Raw genomic sequence first — 21453 nt, forward strand, 5'->3', positions numbered from 1 at the left:
CCATTGTAAGCACAGCATGCTTTATTATCTTTTAAAGCCAAATCATTATTTTCCGAATCTATATTGCGGAATAAAGGAGTTTCCTAAGACTGCTTGACATTTTTTTTTTATTTAGGCCAAAACTTCAAAAGGATGAGATCTTAGTACTCTTCTCTGCATGCCCACACTGTTTCCTCTACAAAGTCTGCATTTCCCGATAAGATTTTTAGAGTGTGGGTATTTCACAAGCAGAAGACAGGACAACAATGAAAGCCTGGATAAGAGGAGCATGGCAGCTTTAGAGCATTCTGTCACACCGCCGTACTGCAGAGAACCGCATACTGAATTCTATCCTATCAAAGTACCACATTTTATTCTTATTCCTGGGAATGAAAACGAATGCTCCTTAATCATTTTACACTAAATACACTTTTCCTCTGCAGTGCTGGCTGACATTCAAATAGCACCTATTTAAGCAATTAGCACTTACTGATTATTTATGGGTTTTTAAAAAAAATACTGAATAGTACAAACAAAGGAAAAATATGATATGAAATGAGCTAAGGATTGAAAGGCCAGTGTCTGATGTGCTGATCCAGTGTTTCTCCTACTTCTTGAATAGCTAACCTGGAACCAATAAGCAGATTAGGTGTTGTGAATTGACTAGCTTTCATAAGCACACACTAATGCAGGGGCGTAACTAGAAATCACTGGGCCCCCCTGCAAAACTTTGGATGGGGCCCCCTCCCCCCGCTTTCTGCACAGGTAAACTGAGAACCAATTTATTCAATTGGCTAGTGCACACTTGAATGTGTTTTCCCCATGCAGATAAAAACTGACAGCAGTGAAGCACTGCAGGCATTTTTCTATCAACTACATTAGCCTCTGTAATAAAACATGCAGTTTTCACATATACAGACACACATGGTGTGCAGAAAACGAATTCAGAAAACCGACAGATGAGTGAGCTCCCAGTCTCAGCTTATTACACTCACTCTGTCCTCTGATGGAGCAGAACTGGCTCTGCAGACTCCTCTAAGCATCACTACTGTACACAGCACTTGGGGAGAGGTAGAGAGGTTGGGGGCAGGGCATTGTACACAAGAGCCTGCTGCACACTAAATAAGGACTGTCACAAATCTTTGTCTAAAAAACTTTGTATGATTCCTTATCAGTGGCTGAGCAGATGCAGTCATTAGAACAATTGTGCAGAGAGCAGAAAATGTTCCCTCTCCGTGCTCTCAGCTGTCAGTCTCTCAGGGCAGGGAAAAGAAACTTCTCCCCAATGGGGCCCCCTGCGGCTTCACCTCTTCCAGGGTCTATTGTTACGCACCTGCACTAAAGTATACTTATTGGATCAGGAAATGTTTTCACCTACACCTTTTAATTCTCAGCAAAATACATAGTAAAATCTCTGCAGTTAAAAAACAAACCCAGACTCAAATATTGTCTCTGTCCTTTCTAGGTACTGAATGGCAAAGGACAAAAAAAAAACTATATAAATATGGATATTCACATCCTATAAACAATTTTCTGTTAAACTATTTGCAAAAAAAAAAAAACAACAAGCAACACACAACCAAAACTTAGACTCCCTTTCCCTATAATCTCTCTGTTTTTATTCACCCCAAACACTAAACTGCAAAATGCCCTGTCATCTCCATAGTGCTGTGGACCATGTGACAGTCATTTACAAGTCAAAGCTTGTAGCTATAGGGTAGTCAGGCCGTGCACAGATCAGGCATATGGCATTGTTTCAGTAGGAAAGAAGCACACCACTGACTGAAACATGCATTTCAAAAATGTATTAGACACGGTGTGCACACTACATGCTTTGGGCTCCTGCCTTCATAAAACACCTGTGGTGCGCTTCTTTCCTTGTGTGGATATGTGATAGTGTGTGCCAAGGCCGAGCCGAGGAAGAGGTGAGAGAGGCTCCAGCCTCAGGGCGCAGTGTAGGAAGGTCGCAACTCAGCTATCATTCCCCTATTGTGTTTGAAGCAGAGAGAAATAACAAAAGGGGATACATGGCAGTGACTGCAAGTCAGATAACTAGAGATTAAGATGTCAGGGAAGTTGGGGGCAATCAGTGTGAGACAGCTGGGGTGAGAGGGATGGGGGGGCGCACTTTGGTGTCTCAGCCTTGGGTGCTGGAGAATCTTGTCCCGGCTCTGGTGTATACAGGAGTGGTATACCTGCCTGTGAAATGAGCACTGCCTACCGCTCTGGTTCAAAGCAAAGTGTCTATTGGGAACTGTGTGGCTAACCTGCATAGTTTCCCAGTAGCAAGAGCACTGTGCAATGCTAACACCAACCTTCCAAAGCCTTCAGCCTCTGGTCAGTGCACACTGGAAGTTACTTCAGATTTGTCACTCCCCTTATTGGGGTAACAGGTGCCAGCCTTGTTTACATAATGACAGGTATCTAAAAATGTGTAATAGAATAACTGCTATCTGTGTGGTAATGTTATTGAAGTATGTTTATTCCATTTGGTTTGCACTGCTGCATAGACCCTAGGGCTTGCTGGTTTGCACTGCTGCATAGTAAGCCCCTAGAGGAATCTGCATACTTGTTTAAAGCAGACCTGTACATTTTTAGGGGGACAAAATCAGATACTTACCTTAGTAGCGGGAGGCCTCTGGATCCTTATCCCTACCCTCCTCCACTAGGCCATTCGAGCAATGAGTACAAGCATTGATGAGGAGGAGAGGGACATGCCCCCATATGAGAACAAGCATGGCTGCATTGTGCAGGCACAGAATGGCTCATGGCTGTGCAATAGCATGGAGCTTCCGGCTGCTCGATAAAAAGTCAAGCCTGTTTGGCTCCATGCCAATGCACAGGTACGAGCCTTCCGACAATTTGCTCCATACGTTATAGCTGTGGTGAGTCCCCAAAAAAACACCCTCAGTATAGGTAGGTAGCCAGTTATAGGTGCCCCCAGTGTTGGTAGCTACTAGATACAGTTGTCCCAAGTATAGGTTGGACAGGCACTCTCTTCACTTCCTGTTTGTGCCTGGTGCTGCCCCCAGACTTCTTCCGACTGAGGAAGTCGCCTGGGGCCTGTGAACAGTGAGGAGAAGGGGGTGGGGGAAACCTCTGAATTATCTAGTGGCTTCCCGCTACCTAGGTAAGTACCCGTTTGTGGCAGTTTTTTTCACTACAGGTACAATTAAAATGGGAGTGTAAATAGAATGTTGTGTTGAACTGTGCATTGCATTGTGTGTTGGTTGAACATAGCGCCTTTCTGTCGTTGCACCTGTTTTATCTCGCCATGTAAACCCTTTGGATATGTGCCATTACAACCTAGATTGTTTACACTCAAAATGAATTTCTCTTATTTTGATCTATAGAAAAACCAAATAAAGCCGGCATAGAGGACTTAAAACATATTGGGCCATATGCAATTCACTTTTTCCCCTGAGTTTTCTCCTAGGAGATAATTTTTCATCTTTGATTTATAACAACTTTTTAGGATTTTGCAATGGAAAAAGTACCAAAAAGTAGGTGAAAAAGTACTGTAAAAAATACTTTAAGTATTTGTTTTAAAATGCATTTTATTGACATGTATGAAAATTTCACCTAGGAGAAAACTAAGGTGAAAAAGTTAATTGCATATGGGCCATTTTGGTGAATTTAAAGACATTATAACTTCGTGTATATAAATATGTACATTAATATGTGACATTAGACCTAATGTACAGCGAAAGAGGCTGCACCACCAAAGTCGCATGGTAATGTGAATTTATGCTTCTGATTGCTGGAGGATGGCATGCTGTTAGGAGATTGTGCAGGATGTTTGCTGTGATTTGCAGGAATGTTATGCTGCTGATTACCATGAAGAAATTCTAATGTCTTTCATTTTTTAAATCCTAGCTCCATATTGCTTTCTCCCTTTCTGTTCTGAGTGGTATGAATGAAATTATATAAACGTCTCCAGCTGGGATATCTTAAAAAAAACAAAAACAATATCTCTACAGCAACTCATGATTTCCTGTCTCTGGGGCCACCATAGTCTTTTTTTTTTTTTACTGTGTTGGAGGTCCACTGAGGTCCCAGGAACAGGAAATAAGATAAAATATCCCTCTTGGGAATACAAAGACGGGTAAGTACCCAAAAAAAGTCAGCCTTTATCTGGAGACTTGAATTACACCCCAGTGATATCCACACCTACACTTGGTCATGTCCACACATCATCACAGTGTATTTTAAAGCACACAACTGAAAGAAATTTGAGGCTGACATATTTATTTCCTTTTAAACAATGCAGATTACCTGGTTACCCTGCTTAACCTGTGCCTCCAGAACTTTGAGCCATAGATCGTGGACAAGCAGGCAGATCAGATGTTTCTGACTGAAGTCTGACTGGCTTAGCTACATGCTTGATTCGGGTGTGTGATTCAGACACTACTTCCGCCAAAGATATCAGCAGTACTGCCAGACAACTGTTATTGCTGGAAATCAATATGGCAGCCATAATATTTCTCTCAGTGCAGGGGTACTTTAAAGTCACAATGCTTCAACTGTCTTTGTTTTAAGCTGATTCTCAGAAATGAAAAATATGGAGTTCAGTAGATATAAGAAAAGCTAAGTTTCCCCACACCCTTATTCTGAGTGTCCAGCACCAAAATGATTGCATATAAAAGCAATGAAAAATAGCTAGTTCCCTCACCACTGCACAAGCATGTGACATCACTGCTCTATACCAGTGAAAGACTTCACTGCTATCTGCACTTCTGGACATCAAGGACATTAGTTCTCCCTTGTCTGCACTGGCACCTCAACATCACTGATCCATTCCAGTGCAAGACTTCACTGCTCCCTGCACTTCTGCACAGCAAGGGAAAATAGTTAACCCACCACTGCACTTGCACCTGACATCACTGCTCCATTCTAGTGCAAGACTTCACTGTTCTCTGCACAGCAAAGGAAAATAGTTAACCCACCACTGCACTGGCACCTGACTTTACTGCTCCATTCTAGTGCAAGACTTCACTGCTCTCCGCACTTCTGCACACAGCAAGGGAACATTTTTCACCCACCACTGCACTTGCACCTGACATCACTGCTTCATTTTAGTGCAAGACTTCACTGTTCTCTGCACTTCTGCACAGCAAGGGAAAATAGTTCACCCACCAATGCAGTAGCACCTGGCACCACTGCTCTATTCCAGAGAAAGACCCCACTGCCCTCTGCATTTTAAGCAGAAATTAAACCATGCAGCTCAGCACACAAAAATACATAATACACACAATACATGCTGCAGTATCAATAACTATACAATATTGTCAGGGGATACACATGCAGTGCTTGTACTTTTAGAGACAATATTTTATATGCTGGGTATTTCAATGTGCTAGCAATATTGGATTTAATTATGAATTTCATAGAGGTTCATTATAGTGACTGGAAAGTGCTATTCCCATGCTCCAGTTCCCACACTGTCATCATTGCCAAATGACAACATTAATTAAAAGAGGAAATGTTGCTGATTTTAGAACATATAGTAAAAAAATGGCAGTATAGACAACCACTTTGGAACATGTAGGTTTTTAATAACTGCAATATATTAAACTTTATTTTAATACTTTTTATTTTTAACTCTGTATGTGCTATTGAACAAAAACAAGAAGGAAGAGAAGAAATAAGAACGTCATTAGCAGTTCTATAGCTGTTCTGTCTTACAGACCTTCCCTAACTTCATGTTGAGAGAAAGAAGTAAAAGATCATAAACTGGAACAGAGACAGCAGTAAACTTTTTGTAGAGCAAGGTCAGTTTAGAGTTTGAACAAGGCTTTCATTGCCTTTTCTTACTTTCTGTAACCCAGGATCAACAAAAGTTCTTAATACAGCTTTAAAGGTCTAATGTACACAAAATAAAAAGAAATCTTCCAGTGAGGACACAGACAATAAGAATGGGCCCATGGCCCATATGCAATTCGCTTTTTTTTCTCCTGGGTTTTCTCCTAGGATATATTTTTTCTTCTTTTATTTAAAATAACTTTATAGCACTTTGTAATTTAAAAACTACCAAAAAGAAGGTAAAAAGTACAATCAAAATTATTTTGAGTATTTTCTTGTCTGTTTGTGGTATAAACTAAATTTTATTAACAAGTTTGAAAATATCACCTCCTAGGTAATAATTTCATACTTTGTCAAAAAAATGCCTTTTACACCAGCAGCAAGCAAGAAAATACTCAAAATAATTTTGATAGTACTTTTTCACCTACGTTTTGATAATTTTTCCATTACAAAATGCTAATTCTTCTACATGATATTTCCATGGCTTACTAAACCACCAGTAAGCAAAAAAAATACTTTTCACAGTGCCTTTTCCCCTAATTTTTTTTTCACCTAGTTTTTGAAAACTTAGGAGAAAAGGTGAATTGCATATGGCGCATGGCTCATATGCAATTCACTTTTTCTCCTGAGTTATTTCCAAGGAGGTCATTTTCATATTTTCTTTAAATGAACTTTTCAGCATATTAAAGTTGAAAAAGTACCCAAAAGTTGGTAAAGTATTATCAAAAAGTACTATCAAAATTAGTTTGAGTATTTTCTTGCGTGTTGGTGGCTTAAAGGGCATTTTATGACAAGGTGTGAAAATATCACCTAGAAGAAAACTCAGGAGAAAAAGTCAAATGCATATGGGCCCATGGGCCATATGCAATTCACTTTTTCACTTGCAATTTCCTTCTCCTCCTTTCACAACTTGTAAATAAAATGCCTTTTACACCACAAGCAAGCAAACAAATACTCAAAATAATGACAGTACTTTTTACCACTTTTTTGGTTCTTTTTCCATTAAAAATTGCTAAAAAGTTAGTTCAACCTTCCTGGCGGTAAGCCCGAGCTGAGCTTGGGCTATGCCATGCAGGACTATTTCTCAGGCCCTGCTGGGCCGATTTTCGTAAAAAAAAATTTGTTGCACGCAGCTAGCACTTTGCTAGCTGCGTGAACTCACCGATCGCCGCCGCTCCCCGCCGATTCGCCGCCGCTCGCTGCATTAGAGGGTGACCCCATGAGACCCCAGCGCAGCCTGGCCAATCAATGCCAGGCAGTGCTGAGGGGTGGATCGGGACTCCCTCTGACGGCACGACGTCCATTACGTCGGTCACGTCATCGCGCCCGTCGCCATGGCGACAGGGGAAGCCCTAATGGAAATCCCTTTCAGAACGGGATTTCCTGACGGGCCTGATCACCGGAGGCGATCGGAGGGGGTGGGGGGATGCCGCTCAGCGTCTGTCATGTAGCTAGCGCTAGGCTAGCTACATGATTTAAAAAAAAAACTGCTGCGCTGCCCCCTGGCAGTTTTCATTGACTGCCAGGGAGGTTAAATTGAAGATATAAATTATCACCTAGGAGAAAAATCAGGAGAAAAAAGTGAATTGCATATGGCCCCATGTGTCTTCTAAACTACAGAAGCCAAAGATAAGCTGTGCAGAGCCAGTAAATTGGAATGGTATTGCATCTTATATCTATGGCAGCCTCCATGTAGGACTTCTTGCTGTAGGCTTCCTGTTAAAAAATGCTTTTGCAGAAGGAAAAACTAATTTTGTGGTCCTATTAGCTTCACAAACTGTGGATAGTTAGAATGAAATTACCATTTGGCATTTTGTTAATGGATAAGGCTATTTTTGAACTTTCTGCTGAAAATGAATGTACCAAAGGTTCATAAATTACATGGCTAAACTATAAGATTATTGTTCAAAAAAGAGATAAAGTAATACCCACGACTATGGACATGGTAAGTAGAAAGCCACTGTGCAAGTGAAGTAAGTGAACTTTTAAAAAGATGTACTTGATAATAAAAATAATAACGGATTAGTACAGGCCTATCAACTCCACTTTTCTGAGAATAATGTCTGCCCAAAATAGCTGCTGTTGTCCCGTGCCATTATACTCCTCCTGATAGCATATGAAGCAGTCATTCATTTATGTGATTACAATGGTTCACTGATTAGTGTTATTTCTGAATCCACTTAAAATAGATGATCCAACTTCTGATACTATTTCTATTGCTGCATGTCTTATGAATTCTACTGCTATAAAATGTTCTATACAGGCTCCATATGTATACAGCTAAATTCTCATGGAAAATCTGTTAACTAAACCTACTTTTTTTACATTGCATGTTCTGATTTATCTCTTTATGTTGCTTTTGGGTCTCTTTAAACTAATATGTTGAAATGGTTAGGCTCTAATCAAATGATCTGGGGATCTGTGTTATATTTAAACTCTACAATGGAAGTTCCACTGTAACTATGAAGCTTACAAGATAGGCTGGTTAATTTGGTCATCAGACACCTAGACTGTAAGAGGACTACTTTTGCAAAATAAATAAATCAATAAAAAATTGTAACATCAAAATACATATAAATACATACAAATAAGAAAAACAGTTTTTTTTTTCCAGAGTGAGGGCAGTTTTCCACTACAAGAGCTTTTTCTAAGCACTTGTGATTTTAAAAACCTCTTATTTCCACCCCATTCCTTTAGATTGTAAGCTCACAAGGGCAGGGCTCTCACCCCTTTTGTGTCTTGGAATGTTATTAATTGAATTGCTTGCACTCTATTATACATTTATACATCATGTTAAACTTGCTATTAAAAAAAATCACAAGTTCTGTATTTTGTACCAGTGTTCATATTTGATGTATATCATTGTCTGCATCATTATGTATCCCTTGTTTGCTTTCTTTCATTGTACAGCGCCACGGAATATGGTGGCGCTTTATAAATAAATAATAATAATAATGTAATGCAATCAGTGTGTTCTCACCTGAGCGATGTGATTTTGTAAAAATCCCCCATGCATTAGCAAGAGCTTTTCAAATCACTAGCGCTCTTGTAGTGTGAACCAGCCCTGAAATGAGCTATGAATTATTTTGCTGTCACTTACAGTAGGTGGTTAAAATCGAATGAGGTTTGTGGACTAGTCCATCTGCTCGTGGGGGAGTCTCAGTATTTACTGTCTACTTACCAAAGCACTCCCTGGAAAGGCTCTATACAAATATGCTGTTCAGCTTCCCTTATATCAGCCATACAGATGTTGTATATGTCAAGAGCAAAAGGTTGTTCGGAACTCTTAAATCCAATGTTGGAAAGTGAGAAAGTAAAAAAAAGGCACACAATACTCTCACCAAGGCTGCAGGTGTCCTGTGGACCCACGGTTTCTGAGTATGTGAAGAAAAAAGAATGATGGCAGATCCAAGTAATAAGAACAAGCATGTGCATCATTTGTCCTCAAAATGCAGTTTTTTGATCAATCAGCATCAATGCTTACAGTACACACAGGAGTATATGCGCCTTAAACATCTAAGCTTCGTGTATAGCCATGTTGTGGCAGCCGTGCGAGAAGGAGATGGGTGGTGTTCTTGTGCCTGCCACCCACCTCCTTGTGGGTGGTGGCCACAAGTCCTTTTAATAGTCCTTTAATGCGCTTTGAGTCCTATGGGAGAAAAGCGCTTTACAAATGTAATTGTATTGTATTGTATAAGCCTAAAGTAATGAAAAAAACATAATTCAACTGCACTGATATGGTGAAAAGGACAGGACAAACAAAAGTGGTGAAAAATTGCTCAAAGAGAGACTTTCAGGGTAGCTCTAGACCCATTTCCCTCAGGCTACATTGGAACTATTGGAATTTTTGTAAGAAACATGTGATATCCATGCTTGTGCAAAGTCTATGGCTACAAGTATTAGAGGCAGAGGATCAACAGGACAGCCAGGCAATGTGTGTTGTTTAAAATTAAATCAATGGGCCTGATTCACAAAGTGGTGCTAACAGTTAGCACGCTGGTGAAAAGCTCTTTATCACGCCTAAACTTAGTTTAGGCATGATAAGTTTAGGTGTGATAAGTTTAGGTGTGATAAGTTTAGGCATGATAAGTTTAGGTGTGATAAGTTTAGGCATGATAAGTTTAAGCACCAACTGCGTTAGCACCGCAGTGCACAGCTGATCAAAAGTTTTGCGCTAGCAAAATCTGGTGCACTTCGCATAGAGTTTAATGGCGCTGCTTTGCGTGCGAGACTTTGCACGCTATCTACACTTATCTAAACTTAGCATGCCTAAACTTATCACACCTAAACTTATCACACCTAAACTTATCACGCCTAAACTGACTTCTCACCAGCGTGGTGCAATGGTTATCACGCCTAAAGTCTCTAACTGGGTTAGCACCGCTTTGTGAATCGAGCCCCATATGTCAGCCTCCATATCCCTCTCACTTCAGTTCCTCTTTAACCACTTGCCGACTGCGCACTCATAACGAGCGTCGGCAAAGTGGTAGCTGCAGGACCAGCGACGCACATCTGCGTCGCCGGGTGCAGGCTAATTAATCAGGAAACAGCCGCTCGTGCGAGTGGCTGTTTCCTGTCAATTCACGGCGGGGGGCTCCGTGAATAGCCTGCGGGCCGCCGATCGCGGCTCGCAGGCTAAATGTAAACACAAGCGGAAATAATCTGCTTTGTTTACATTTTTACAACGCTGCTAATAGTAGCATCGTTGTACTAGATCAGCGACCCCCAGCCAATCAGCGGCCGGGGATCACTGTCACATGACAGGCAGGAGCCTGTTAGAGGCTGCACAGGACAGATCCGTTCCTGTGCAGCCTCCGATCTCCGGGGCAGGGAGGGAGAAGAGGGAGAGGGGGAACCCTGCGGTGGAGGGGGCTTTGAGGTGCCCCCGCCACCCACACGCATGCAGGAGCGATCAGACCCCCCCCAGCACATCATCCCCCTAGTGGGGAAAAAAGGGGGGCGATCTGGTCGCTCTGCCTGTTGTTTGATCTGTGCTGGGGGCTGTAGAGCCCACCCAGCACAGATCTTCTAAATCAGCGCTGGTCCTTAAGGGGGGGGTAAAGGCTAAGTCCTGAAGTGGTTAAGGTCTGTTTTAAGTAGAGGCATATTGTTTAGGGTAGAACATTGAAAATACGTAAAAAAAAAATTATAACCCAATTCAAAATCAAGCCTTAGTTTAAAAAACAAAAATGTGAGTTTAGGTTCATTTTAATGAGCCTCAAATCATCATTTTTCCAGCAAGAGTTACTTTCATATTAACACAAGAGTCTTAGGGAAAATTTCACTCAATCATATGTCAGGATTTACTTTCAGTCCATTACCAGGTAACATTTCCATCAATAACACGTACATTATGTTTTAGAAAACATGATTTATCAAAGACATTTATTTGCCAGAGCCGATGTTAGATAAGTGTACAGTATGCAATTATCTGAAAGAATGTTTGACATTGCAGTTAAGTAATCACAAACACATAGGGTCAAAACACAAATATATCATAAGTAAAGCACTTAGTGTTTGGATGAGCAAAAATTATGTCCACTATTAGAAAAATGACAAAAGCAACTGTTAGTGCTAATGCGGTGGGCATAATGCAGGAGCAAACTGAGCAATCACAATAAATAACCAGTAGATTGCTTTTACCTTGACAGATATAATTCATATATTCTCTTAAGCTCATTCTTGCTTCCTGGTCTTTGGAAGTAATGGGAGCATTTTCACATTGATTAATAAAGTAATGTACATTATTTTTAGATTAGTTGTTTAGATATTTATATCACTCTCACAAGGCAAATTGGATAATAGATGCTATTTTACTGTAATTCAAAGTTAACAAAAAATGGCTTCAGGACCTGTGTAGAGATATAAAAGGCTCATGTTGGAGTATGATGCTGCTTATATAGTTAGATAGGACAAAAGGCATATGTCTATCAACTACTACCAATAATACGATTAAGACCTAAGGTTTTGTTACGCATCACCAAACAAGGTTTAGTAGAGCTTTTAGCATTACACAATAAAGTCTGATAATAGGACCAATATACGCAGACAAGATGCAAAGCCTACTTCATAAAGTCACTGCCTGGACATCCTGGAGCTTCTATTCATGATCCCTGCCATATTTATACATTAATACATGGAGAAATTGAAACAGAGGTAAACAAATCGATTGCTTTCACAAAACTAGTGGCCAATTAGAGCAACTGATCAGTAGGCATGATCACTCAAAGATTCTGTTAATTTCCGATTCAATAGTACTTCCATCTTCATGTAAGTGGTAGAGGTGCAATGACCTGCATGTAGGTGCTTAACTAGATTCCAGAGAAAGGTTAGTACCTGAATAACCAAAAAAGTACTGTCAGACAAATCTCTTCCAATGTATATTTTGTCGGTCAGGGAAGAAAAATAAATATTTTGCCAAAATTAGATCAATAAGATTGATTTCTTATGGAAAGCTGACTCGTCTGTATATTGGGCAGTTTCTTTGAAATAAGCATGGGACAGCCCCTCCTAAACTACTTTGTTTTGGTCATATGAATCAAGCATTGCTTGTTACCTGTTTGTACTCATTTATTAATCGCACTGAGCGATGTGGTGCTTCAATGCTCTGACACCAAAAATCAATTCTGTGTCAATGGAAATCATGTGAACAGTAGCCGATTCCTTTATGACCAAACAATATTTTCCATCCTGCAGGATCAAGTAAATTGGTCGATTGGACCAGACATCAGCCAATTTCCATCAATCAAGCAAAATTAAACATAATTGATTCTCCCTGAGCTGATAAAATGATCAAATTGAATAGTCAATTAAGCAAGAAAATTGAGAAATGTACAGGTACCTTAACTCATCTTCAATACTATCAGAGTGTGGCATTACTGTCACAAGAATTAATACGTACCTGGGGCAGGTGCGGCCGAATTGTAGAGGACAGCCTCGCCTGCAACTTACCACCCCCAGGCTCTGGAGTGGGAACAGAGACCTGTGGGAGAAAAGGGGTAGGAGCGCCAATAAGAGAGCCGGCATGAAGTCGTGACGTGTGACCAGACTGGCTCCTCGGCACTCCCACAGTAGTTAGTTGATTTGTTGGTAAGGTCGCTGAGGGGTCAAGCAAGCTGGAGACAACCACCAAGTGATTCTTCGTATAAGAAGGGATGTATTGACACAAGCAGGCGTCAGCAACAGATCGGGTAGTAACACAAACAGTGGCGTTGCAACAGAGCAGGTAGTGAGCCAGGCAGGAGTTGTTAAAAGAGCGGGTAGTCATACAGGCAATGGTTCAGCAACAGAGCGGATAGTCAGCCAGGCAGGAGTCGTTAACAGAGCAGATAATTTTGAGCAGCCAAGGTCAGCAACAGAGCGGGTAATCAGCATAGCAGGAACAGGACAGATACAGGATCAAGCACAGGAGAACACAACAACAGCAACACGGGACAAGCTGCAATACTACAGCACTGGTTGCTGGTTCTCCCCAGGTTTAAATAGGCCTTTGGCCGGAAGTTGCATAAGGCAGCACACAACGCACGTGTACCTCATTACACATACAAGTACATCCGTGACTGCGTACTCCCATATGCAATGCACACTGACACCCCTACGTGCGCATGCACGCACTCACAGACTCTGTCACGCATCATGCTTACGCACACAACACCCGTGAGTGCAGCCAGCCGGATGCCCATGCAAAGGAGCCAGACCACCCACACCAGGATGCCTGCAGTAACCAGTATGTAGCCGCCGCCTCACCTAGACACGTAAGTGACCATGACAATTACTATGATGGGATCCAGGCAGGTTACATGCTAAGTACTTTAGCACTGTGCTACCCTTTATTGTGAGCATTTCCTGTCACAATTGTGTGATAGTTGTCTTCTAGGACAGGGAATGAGGGTTACTGTGCCTAAAAAGAATACTAAAAAACCTCTATCTACGACTAAAATAAAAACACCTGAGCTGGAATCACATACTATCTTTAGAAGTATACATACTATTCACTGCATATATGTTTAAATATCATACATAAACATGGTCCATTTATGTTTTCTTACATTCTCTATACAATATCATTTTAGCTATTTATACCACAAAGATACATTAACCTTTGTAATGAATAGAAATAATGAATATAGTAAGATGAATTACCATTCATTCACATATTTCTATTATTCATATTTTCTATTAACTTTTTAATATGTAAAAGACATTGTTGTATCTGAAAGCAATTACTTGCTATTTCTATTATCTGAGGACCCAAGAGGTTCTAAAGAAAAGTTTTAATCACAATGATATGCTACGTGGCAGAAATAATAGTTTACCCTTTACTACTGCCCTAAGAATTAATGATGATTTGTAATGGGACAAACCATAGCAGAACAATATTTGGATGTCAGCTTTCCAGTTCAGAATTATATTTTCATTTTTGAGAGCATAGCATAAATATAGTCACTCATTACCCTTTGAAAAGTATAATGGCTTAAACTGCACCAAAACTGATACTTTTTATAATTTACGCACATAATTACATGCATACATTGGTCTATTGTCTACAGCCACAACCAGAGAGTTCAACAATAATATGAAACTTGTAGTCAAGAATCCAAGGTGTATGTATAAATCCCAACCCCCATTCCCATTAAGCAGAGAGAATAATGATTGAGCTGAAGTGGTTGAGCTGTCACGCACTAAGATGAAACCAGCAGATTTTTTAAGTCCTGTAAGTTACAAGATGGGGCCTTCATGAATCTGAATTTTTCCAGTACATCTTACAGTTGCCCAGTTTGGTTAGGTTAGTCTTTGTTCCCCTTGTCAAGCTTGGGCATCCATGGCCCTATCACTGGTTCACAGTCATCCTCCCTTGGATCACTTTTTGTCAATACTAATTACATGGTAGGAACACTCCACCACAAGATCGGTTGTTTGAAAGATATCCTGGCCTAGTCATCTAGCCATCACAGGGGGGTGGTTTCATATTCAAAAAGTTATATAATTCCTTTGACACAGTCTTCAAATTATGGGGAATGTTGTTTTAGCCATGAGTTAGCTATTCATTTTTTGGCAACTAGAGTGCCTATTATGATGACAGTTTTACTAATGAATATTCTTGAAAAATTATCTTGTTGTATTAAATGCTACAAATGCAGAAAATGATGAACATGTTTCATCTCCATAGTGGCTAGGAACAAGTCCTTCATTTATTAATGTGCTCCAAAGGTGCATCATAGCTTTGCAGCTTCGTTACTTATTCTAAAGATTAAAAAAAACTGTTATACTACTGTCATGGCATCCAGGGAAAAAAATATTGAGGTATGAATTTATAGAAGAAATCTCTATTATTGGGTTCATGACAAAAAAGTGACAGGAAACAGTAATTGCACATATAAGGGCCATCATATTTCATTTTCTTAAACTGCATGTTGAGAAGATGTGTGTAACTCGCAGCCTGAGTTGTTGGGATAGAACATTTCTACTGATGCCAGTGCTCCCTGGGTGCATAGATTGGGTTCTCTGAACTACAGTGCACAAGGCGTTTTCCCTTTATAACCCCGTGGAGAGACTGACTATCTGTACCCTGTATGTGAGCATCCTGGACTGTGCTGATAGTAGATAAAATAATCATTGACTTTTTATTTTTAAATTTATATTACTATGGCAAATAGTGTGTCATGTTTACTACTGCTTTTAAAATGTTAAACTGATTGTGGTGGGAACTATTAAATTACAGTTGGGACCAGATTTACTAAAATCCCAGGTACACTAAATGCTCATTACTGGCAAATATGTTATTCACTTCATTATTACATCATTTGTAGGATTTAGACTGCAGATACAGAAATAAAAAATAACACAGATTGCCTATATGGCTTCCTCCTGACCACATCAATATATTTCTAAATACCATGGATGAAATTTTACCTCTGATACTTGAAACTAAAACGGCAACACAGTGTTTATGTTTAAATCATTCTACAGATATATACAACCAGACCAACTGCAAATTAGAAAAATAGTAACTGAGAATAAAATATATTGTTAAGAATATTCATTTTTTCCTTTTTTTCTCTTTTCTTAAGAATGTGTTTTTTTGTGAAAAGAAAAAATCAAATCAAAGTGCAGCTAGTCTTCAGAGACATTTAGTAAATAGCATACACAATATGCTTTGCAGGACAAATGCTTTCTTCTAGGTTAATTGGATTATAATATTGTTGAAGGGAATTGAAATAGCTAATAAGTTAATGCAAGGTTTGAAAGAAAGCTGGGTGGTGATAGTCAAATATCCCCACCCAATCAGTTGAGGAACTTAATAGGCAGGGAGGCAGAGAGAGATGACAGAAAGATGGAAATATAACAATTTCTGTTTATTCACTTTAAGTTTGAGGAAGCAGGAAGATATGCATGTAGAAACCACAAATAAAAAGTTGTAAAAATGAGATGGAAGGGTAGAGAGGTGAAGCATTAGATAGTATAAACTAAATTAAGATATTACTTGGCCAAAAATATAAGTGTAGATGTAGAAGAGACTGTGTTCATGAGAAGAAGTTGGCATGGCAGTAGCAGATTGTGAAAGAAAGCCCAAACAAGCAGAAGTAAATCCAACAATGTGCTAAATCCTTAATATCTACAGATGATAGAGTCTGGAGGAGCCCAAAAAGAATGACTGGGAGACTGGGACAAAGGCTAAACACAGATCAAGGAGGATGAGCATCAGGATTCATCATTAAATAATTGGAGGCTTTAGTGAAAATGTTTTCAGTGGTGTGATGTGGGCAGAAACCAGACTGTGTGAAACCAGACTTAGGCCTCGTTCACATCTGCTGCGCTGAAAAACGTGTTAAAGCGCATGGTAAAAAACGCATGCGCTTGTGCGCGCTTTAGTCCGCGTTTCTGTGCGTTGCGCTGCGCTTCTTTAAAGCACGTTTTGCTTACTGTAGCAGCAGCAGTTGTCAATAAAACTTTGTTTTTGTATGTAAATGTATTTTTTTCTCCAATTAGGGGTAAAAAACGCATGCGCTTCTATGCGCTTGTACGCGCTTCTATGCGCTAAAAAAGCGGACCCATTCACTTGCATTGCTGTGCGCTTTCCAGCTCAACGCACAGAAATGCCTGCAACACTACGTTTCTGTAACGCTGCTCAGCGCAGCGCATAGATGTGAACCAGCTACATTTAGTTACATGGAAAAATCAATACCTTGCTGAACGCACAGGGCAGTGCGCTGTGGAAAGCGCACAGAAACGGCCCTGATGTGAACGAGGCCTAAGGCTTATTGAAACCTCTCACCTAGTGCATCACAGAAAAAGGCATCAATGATCAGGGCAACTGCTGCACAAGTATTTTACTGTTCATTAAAGTTTTTTTTTTTAATTTAGGGCTAAACTTCAGTCTTAAGTGATGTGTAAGCATTCGTTTTTGTGTTGCCCTGGATTATAAATTGTGATTACCATGGCTGAAAATGTCAGTACAAGTGCCCATCTATATCATTTGTGATCAGCTGTGGGTGATCACTAAATTTCCAACTCAAACAACTGCTACTGTCTAGCTTGTTTTTTGCTAGTCTTGCCTCTTCTACCCATCATAGAACAGAAAGGCTGCCCAACGTGTTGTTGACATTCTTCCTATAACTGTCCTTCCACACTGCAATTCGCAGACAAAATGATCAATTGCTCCATGTTGGGCATTTTTGTTTCCCTATGGAGCTCCCTACTTGTTCATGGGGTGGACTTAACAAAATATTCAGCAGCAAATCAAGTATAGAATTCCAAGATAGGGAGCTTATTTGAATTTTCACAATTCAAATGTATCCACACCATAGACGAGTAACTTGATCCAGCAGAAAATTCAAGTGCCTGCCAATAGGGTTTGTGATAATTTTAGTGGTGGGTTTTGGTGGTAATACATAGCCCATGGTGGCTGCTAGCAATATGATAGGATAACATAATAAAATAATCATGGAAAAACATACAAATATAAAACTGGAAGAACAGAAGAGAGAAGAAAACATGAATCTGAAGATCACAGAAGAAATATTATATATAGGTGAAAATGATGGCAGAAGATAGATGTTTATATAGAACAAGGTAACATTAGAGTAAGAGTATACAGAAAAAAAAAAAAACAGAAAAGTACAAAGAAAAGTACACAAAACAAGAAGAAACAAGAAGTACACAAAAAAGAAAGAATGAATCAAATGATAATAGAATATCACAGTTAAAAGAAAAGAAAACAAGTTTTTTTTAAATGTATATAACTAAAATATTTTACTGTATTTTTTCTTTCAAATAAGGGTTTTGCATTACCTATCTACCCTCAGGGAAGAGGTAACATCTTGAGATCTCCTTATTATTAAAGGGCGCTACCAGATATCACTGTACGTAACCCACATGGCCAACTGGGTAGGGGTAGTTACCTTCATCACCTTTAGCATGACATGGAGTAGAGGTACTTGTCTTAAACAACAGACAAGGTCCTCCTGAAAAAGGAAGTTGGTCATGTCACCCCTTTTTGCAGACTCCCTTCCAACATTTTGGACCATGTGAGCTGATATTGCTCAGGGGGTGGCGTACAATGCTGTTGAGCTTTACAATCCTTGGTCCACTGTGTCTGAGCGCCTTGTGTGTTCATAACCATCATTTGCTTTGTTGTGCCTTTAACAGATCTGAAAACAGATCACCAATTTTAGGACAACAAATTTAAAGGTCAGATTTTTTTTTCTGGTGATAAGTATTGTGATCACAATAATCCTCTTAATTGGATGCTATTAAGCTATCTGCATTAACTTGGAGTTTTTAGCTGCATCTGTTCCTTCTTGCTAGAAAAAATAGCAGTATGCAGCACAATGACTTTAAGGGCTGCTGCTACTTCTCAAAGTGGCAATCTGTGGCAAACTGGGAATTTCAGATAAGCACCACTGTTTTCATTGGTAGCCTATGCAGATCACTACTTTTTGCAAGTGGAGAACACTTTTTATTGATATTTTATATTGTAGATGTTATATTCTTACCCACTCTTCATAATAATGTTGATTTAAGTATATATTTTAATTATCTTTGTGTTTCCTTTTTTGGATATTTTATTCTAATGCTAGAGCATCTTTTTATAATTAAGTTAAGAATATGCAGCTGTTTTTATCTTTTAAACATGACTTCCATCTTACTTAATTTAAACATTATCTATTCTTCCATCATATTAAACAGTACTCACCTTCATGAAAGATGACAAAGGGATAACTGCTATGTCTGTACGCAACTTACAGCTGCAATAGCTGTAAATGAACAGTGTCTTTTCTACATAGCAAAACATACACAGTGCCTAATGTAAAGCAAGAAGTGTTTCTGAATGGCCATAATGACTTTTTAGCATGAGACAAATAGATTAAGTGTAACAAAAACCACATGGAATCAAATATGGTAGATCCAAGAAAACAGCATGCTTTACAGATGGTACCATTTCTGAAGCAGATGCATGAAAATAAAACCTTTGTATGAACTCTGATTAATTTCTTCCTAGCTGAATACCTGCATCAGTCCTATTGTTGGATTTCACTAATGTCTGAAATCTCAGTGGCTACATTTAAGGCCGGGATAAGCCTTAACTAAACTGAACTGCAGAAAGCTGAAAAGAAATTGCTGGATTAGGATTCCATTAAACTTTTTCTCTTAAAATGCATATTAGTAATGAAAGTTTTAATCATGTTTGCGTACATTTGTTCATATGCTGTGCTGCATGGACTGTTATGTGTTTGTTCATTTATCATGATTTCTAAAATACTGCTATGGGTATGAGTTACATATAGAACCTTGTGGGTCTCCAGGATTGAGAATCACTGGAGAAAACAAGTCATCTTAAAAGCTTGAATTACATTTATTAAAGCTGTCTGCTGCTAGATGACAAGAGATGGCAACCTTCACCTGAGTTACACTGAAATTCATTGATGACTGCTCAAAAGTTTAGTAAATTATCAAGTGTGATATTAAAGCCATCAGTGATAAATGAATATACCGATATTCTTTTCACATTCATTTTCCTGAAAATAATGTTAAATTAGACTTCAATGAAAAGGTCATCGTAAAAATAATTTTTTGATGAGTTTGTGATTTTTCACATTTTTTGCAAATTTTTACGCTAAAAATAAATGATTTCACGCTTTCCATTATTTTTTGGGTAAAAATAACTATTTTTCATTTTATGGCTTTGGTGAAAATCTGATTCTGCCCAGAATTAGGCCTTCATCCAAATAGACCCAAGTTACACTAAATTTGATTTAAAAAAACTTGGCATTGTGTGTGAGTATATGCAATGGCAATGGCAAAAAAGGGTTTGCAATTTTTTGTCACTTAATAGGGGAACATTTTAATGAATCCAGACCAGCTTTAATGTATTTGCACATTTTCTTTTAAAATGCTCATTGAATACTATTTTTCACATCAGTAACCCCTAGAGAATAATGTGTATGAGAATTCTAGTAGACCACCAGTTACCACCAGTTACAGAATAACTTGATATGAATGTTAACTGAAGTTCTTGATCTGCATCTGCACAATTTTATGTATTGGACTGCTGCCACATGATGCACTGATTAACCACTTGAGGACCCACCCTTTACCCCCCCTTAAGGACCAGTGCAGTATTCTGTGATCTGTGCTGGGTGGGCTCTGCAGCCCCCAGCACAGATCAGGCAGCACGCAGAGCGATCAGATCGCCCCCCTTTTTTCCCCCCTATGGGGATGGTGTGCAGGGGGGGTCTGATCGCTCCTCTTGGCTGGCATGTTGCAGGGGGGGCACCTCAAAGCCCCCCTCCGCGGCGAAATTCCCCCCCTCCCTCTCCTACCTGTCATCCCCGGTGATCGGGGCTGCACAGGACACTATCCGTCCTGTGCAGCCAGTGACAGGACGTCCCCTGTCACATGGCGGCGATCCCCGGCCGCTGATTGGCCGGGGATCGCCGATCTGCCTTACGGCGCTGCTGCGCAGCAGCGCCGTACAATGTAAACAAAGCGGATTATTTCCGCTTGTGTTTACATTTAGCCTGCGAGCCGCCATCGGCGGCCCGCAGGCTATTCACGGAGCCCCCCGCCGTGAATTGACAGGAAGCAGCCGCTCGCGCGAGCGGCTGCTTCCTGATTAATTAGCCTGCAGCTGGCGACGCAATACTGCGTCGCTGGTCCTGCAGCTACCACTTTGCCGACGCGCGTTATGAGTGCGCGGTCGGCAAGTGGTTAAACAAGTGCATAAATACGTGTAGAAAAAGTTCTGTTTAAGTGCTCAATTAATGTGTATAGATAAAAATATGAAAAAATAATAATAAAAACATTTTTACATTTTGAAATATAGTTATATTGTACTTTCAAGTGATACAGCCTTAATAGTACTATAGGACCTTGTGAACAAAGGAGCAAAAAACAAAACAAAAACAAAAAGGATGTCAAGTTAATTTAAAAATATGTTAATACATACAAAGCCTGAAGGACACAAAGTCTTATTTTCATAATAAGAGTCCAGTTACTGGACATTGGGGCTCAATCAAAAATACAGCCTTAGAAAGGCGATAAACAACAGTGTTAATTAAAAATGTACGACATAGTAGCAAAGCATTATATGGCAGATTAAACAAAGGAAACACAGGAATACAAAACTAAAAGGGGTTTCAAAAAGGCTAATTAAATAAGGTGACCTCAAAG

Source organism: Hyperolius riggenbachi, chromosome 3 (assembly GCF_040937935.1).
Source record: "Hyperolius riggenbachi isolate aHypRig1 chromosome 3, aHypRig1.pri, whole genome shotgun sequence".
Classification (NCBI taxonomy): domain Eukaryota; kingdom Metazoa; phylum Chordata; class Amphibia; order Anura; family Hyperoliidae; genus Hyperolius; species Hyperolius riggenbachi.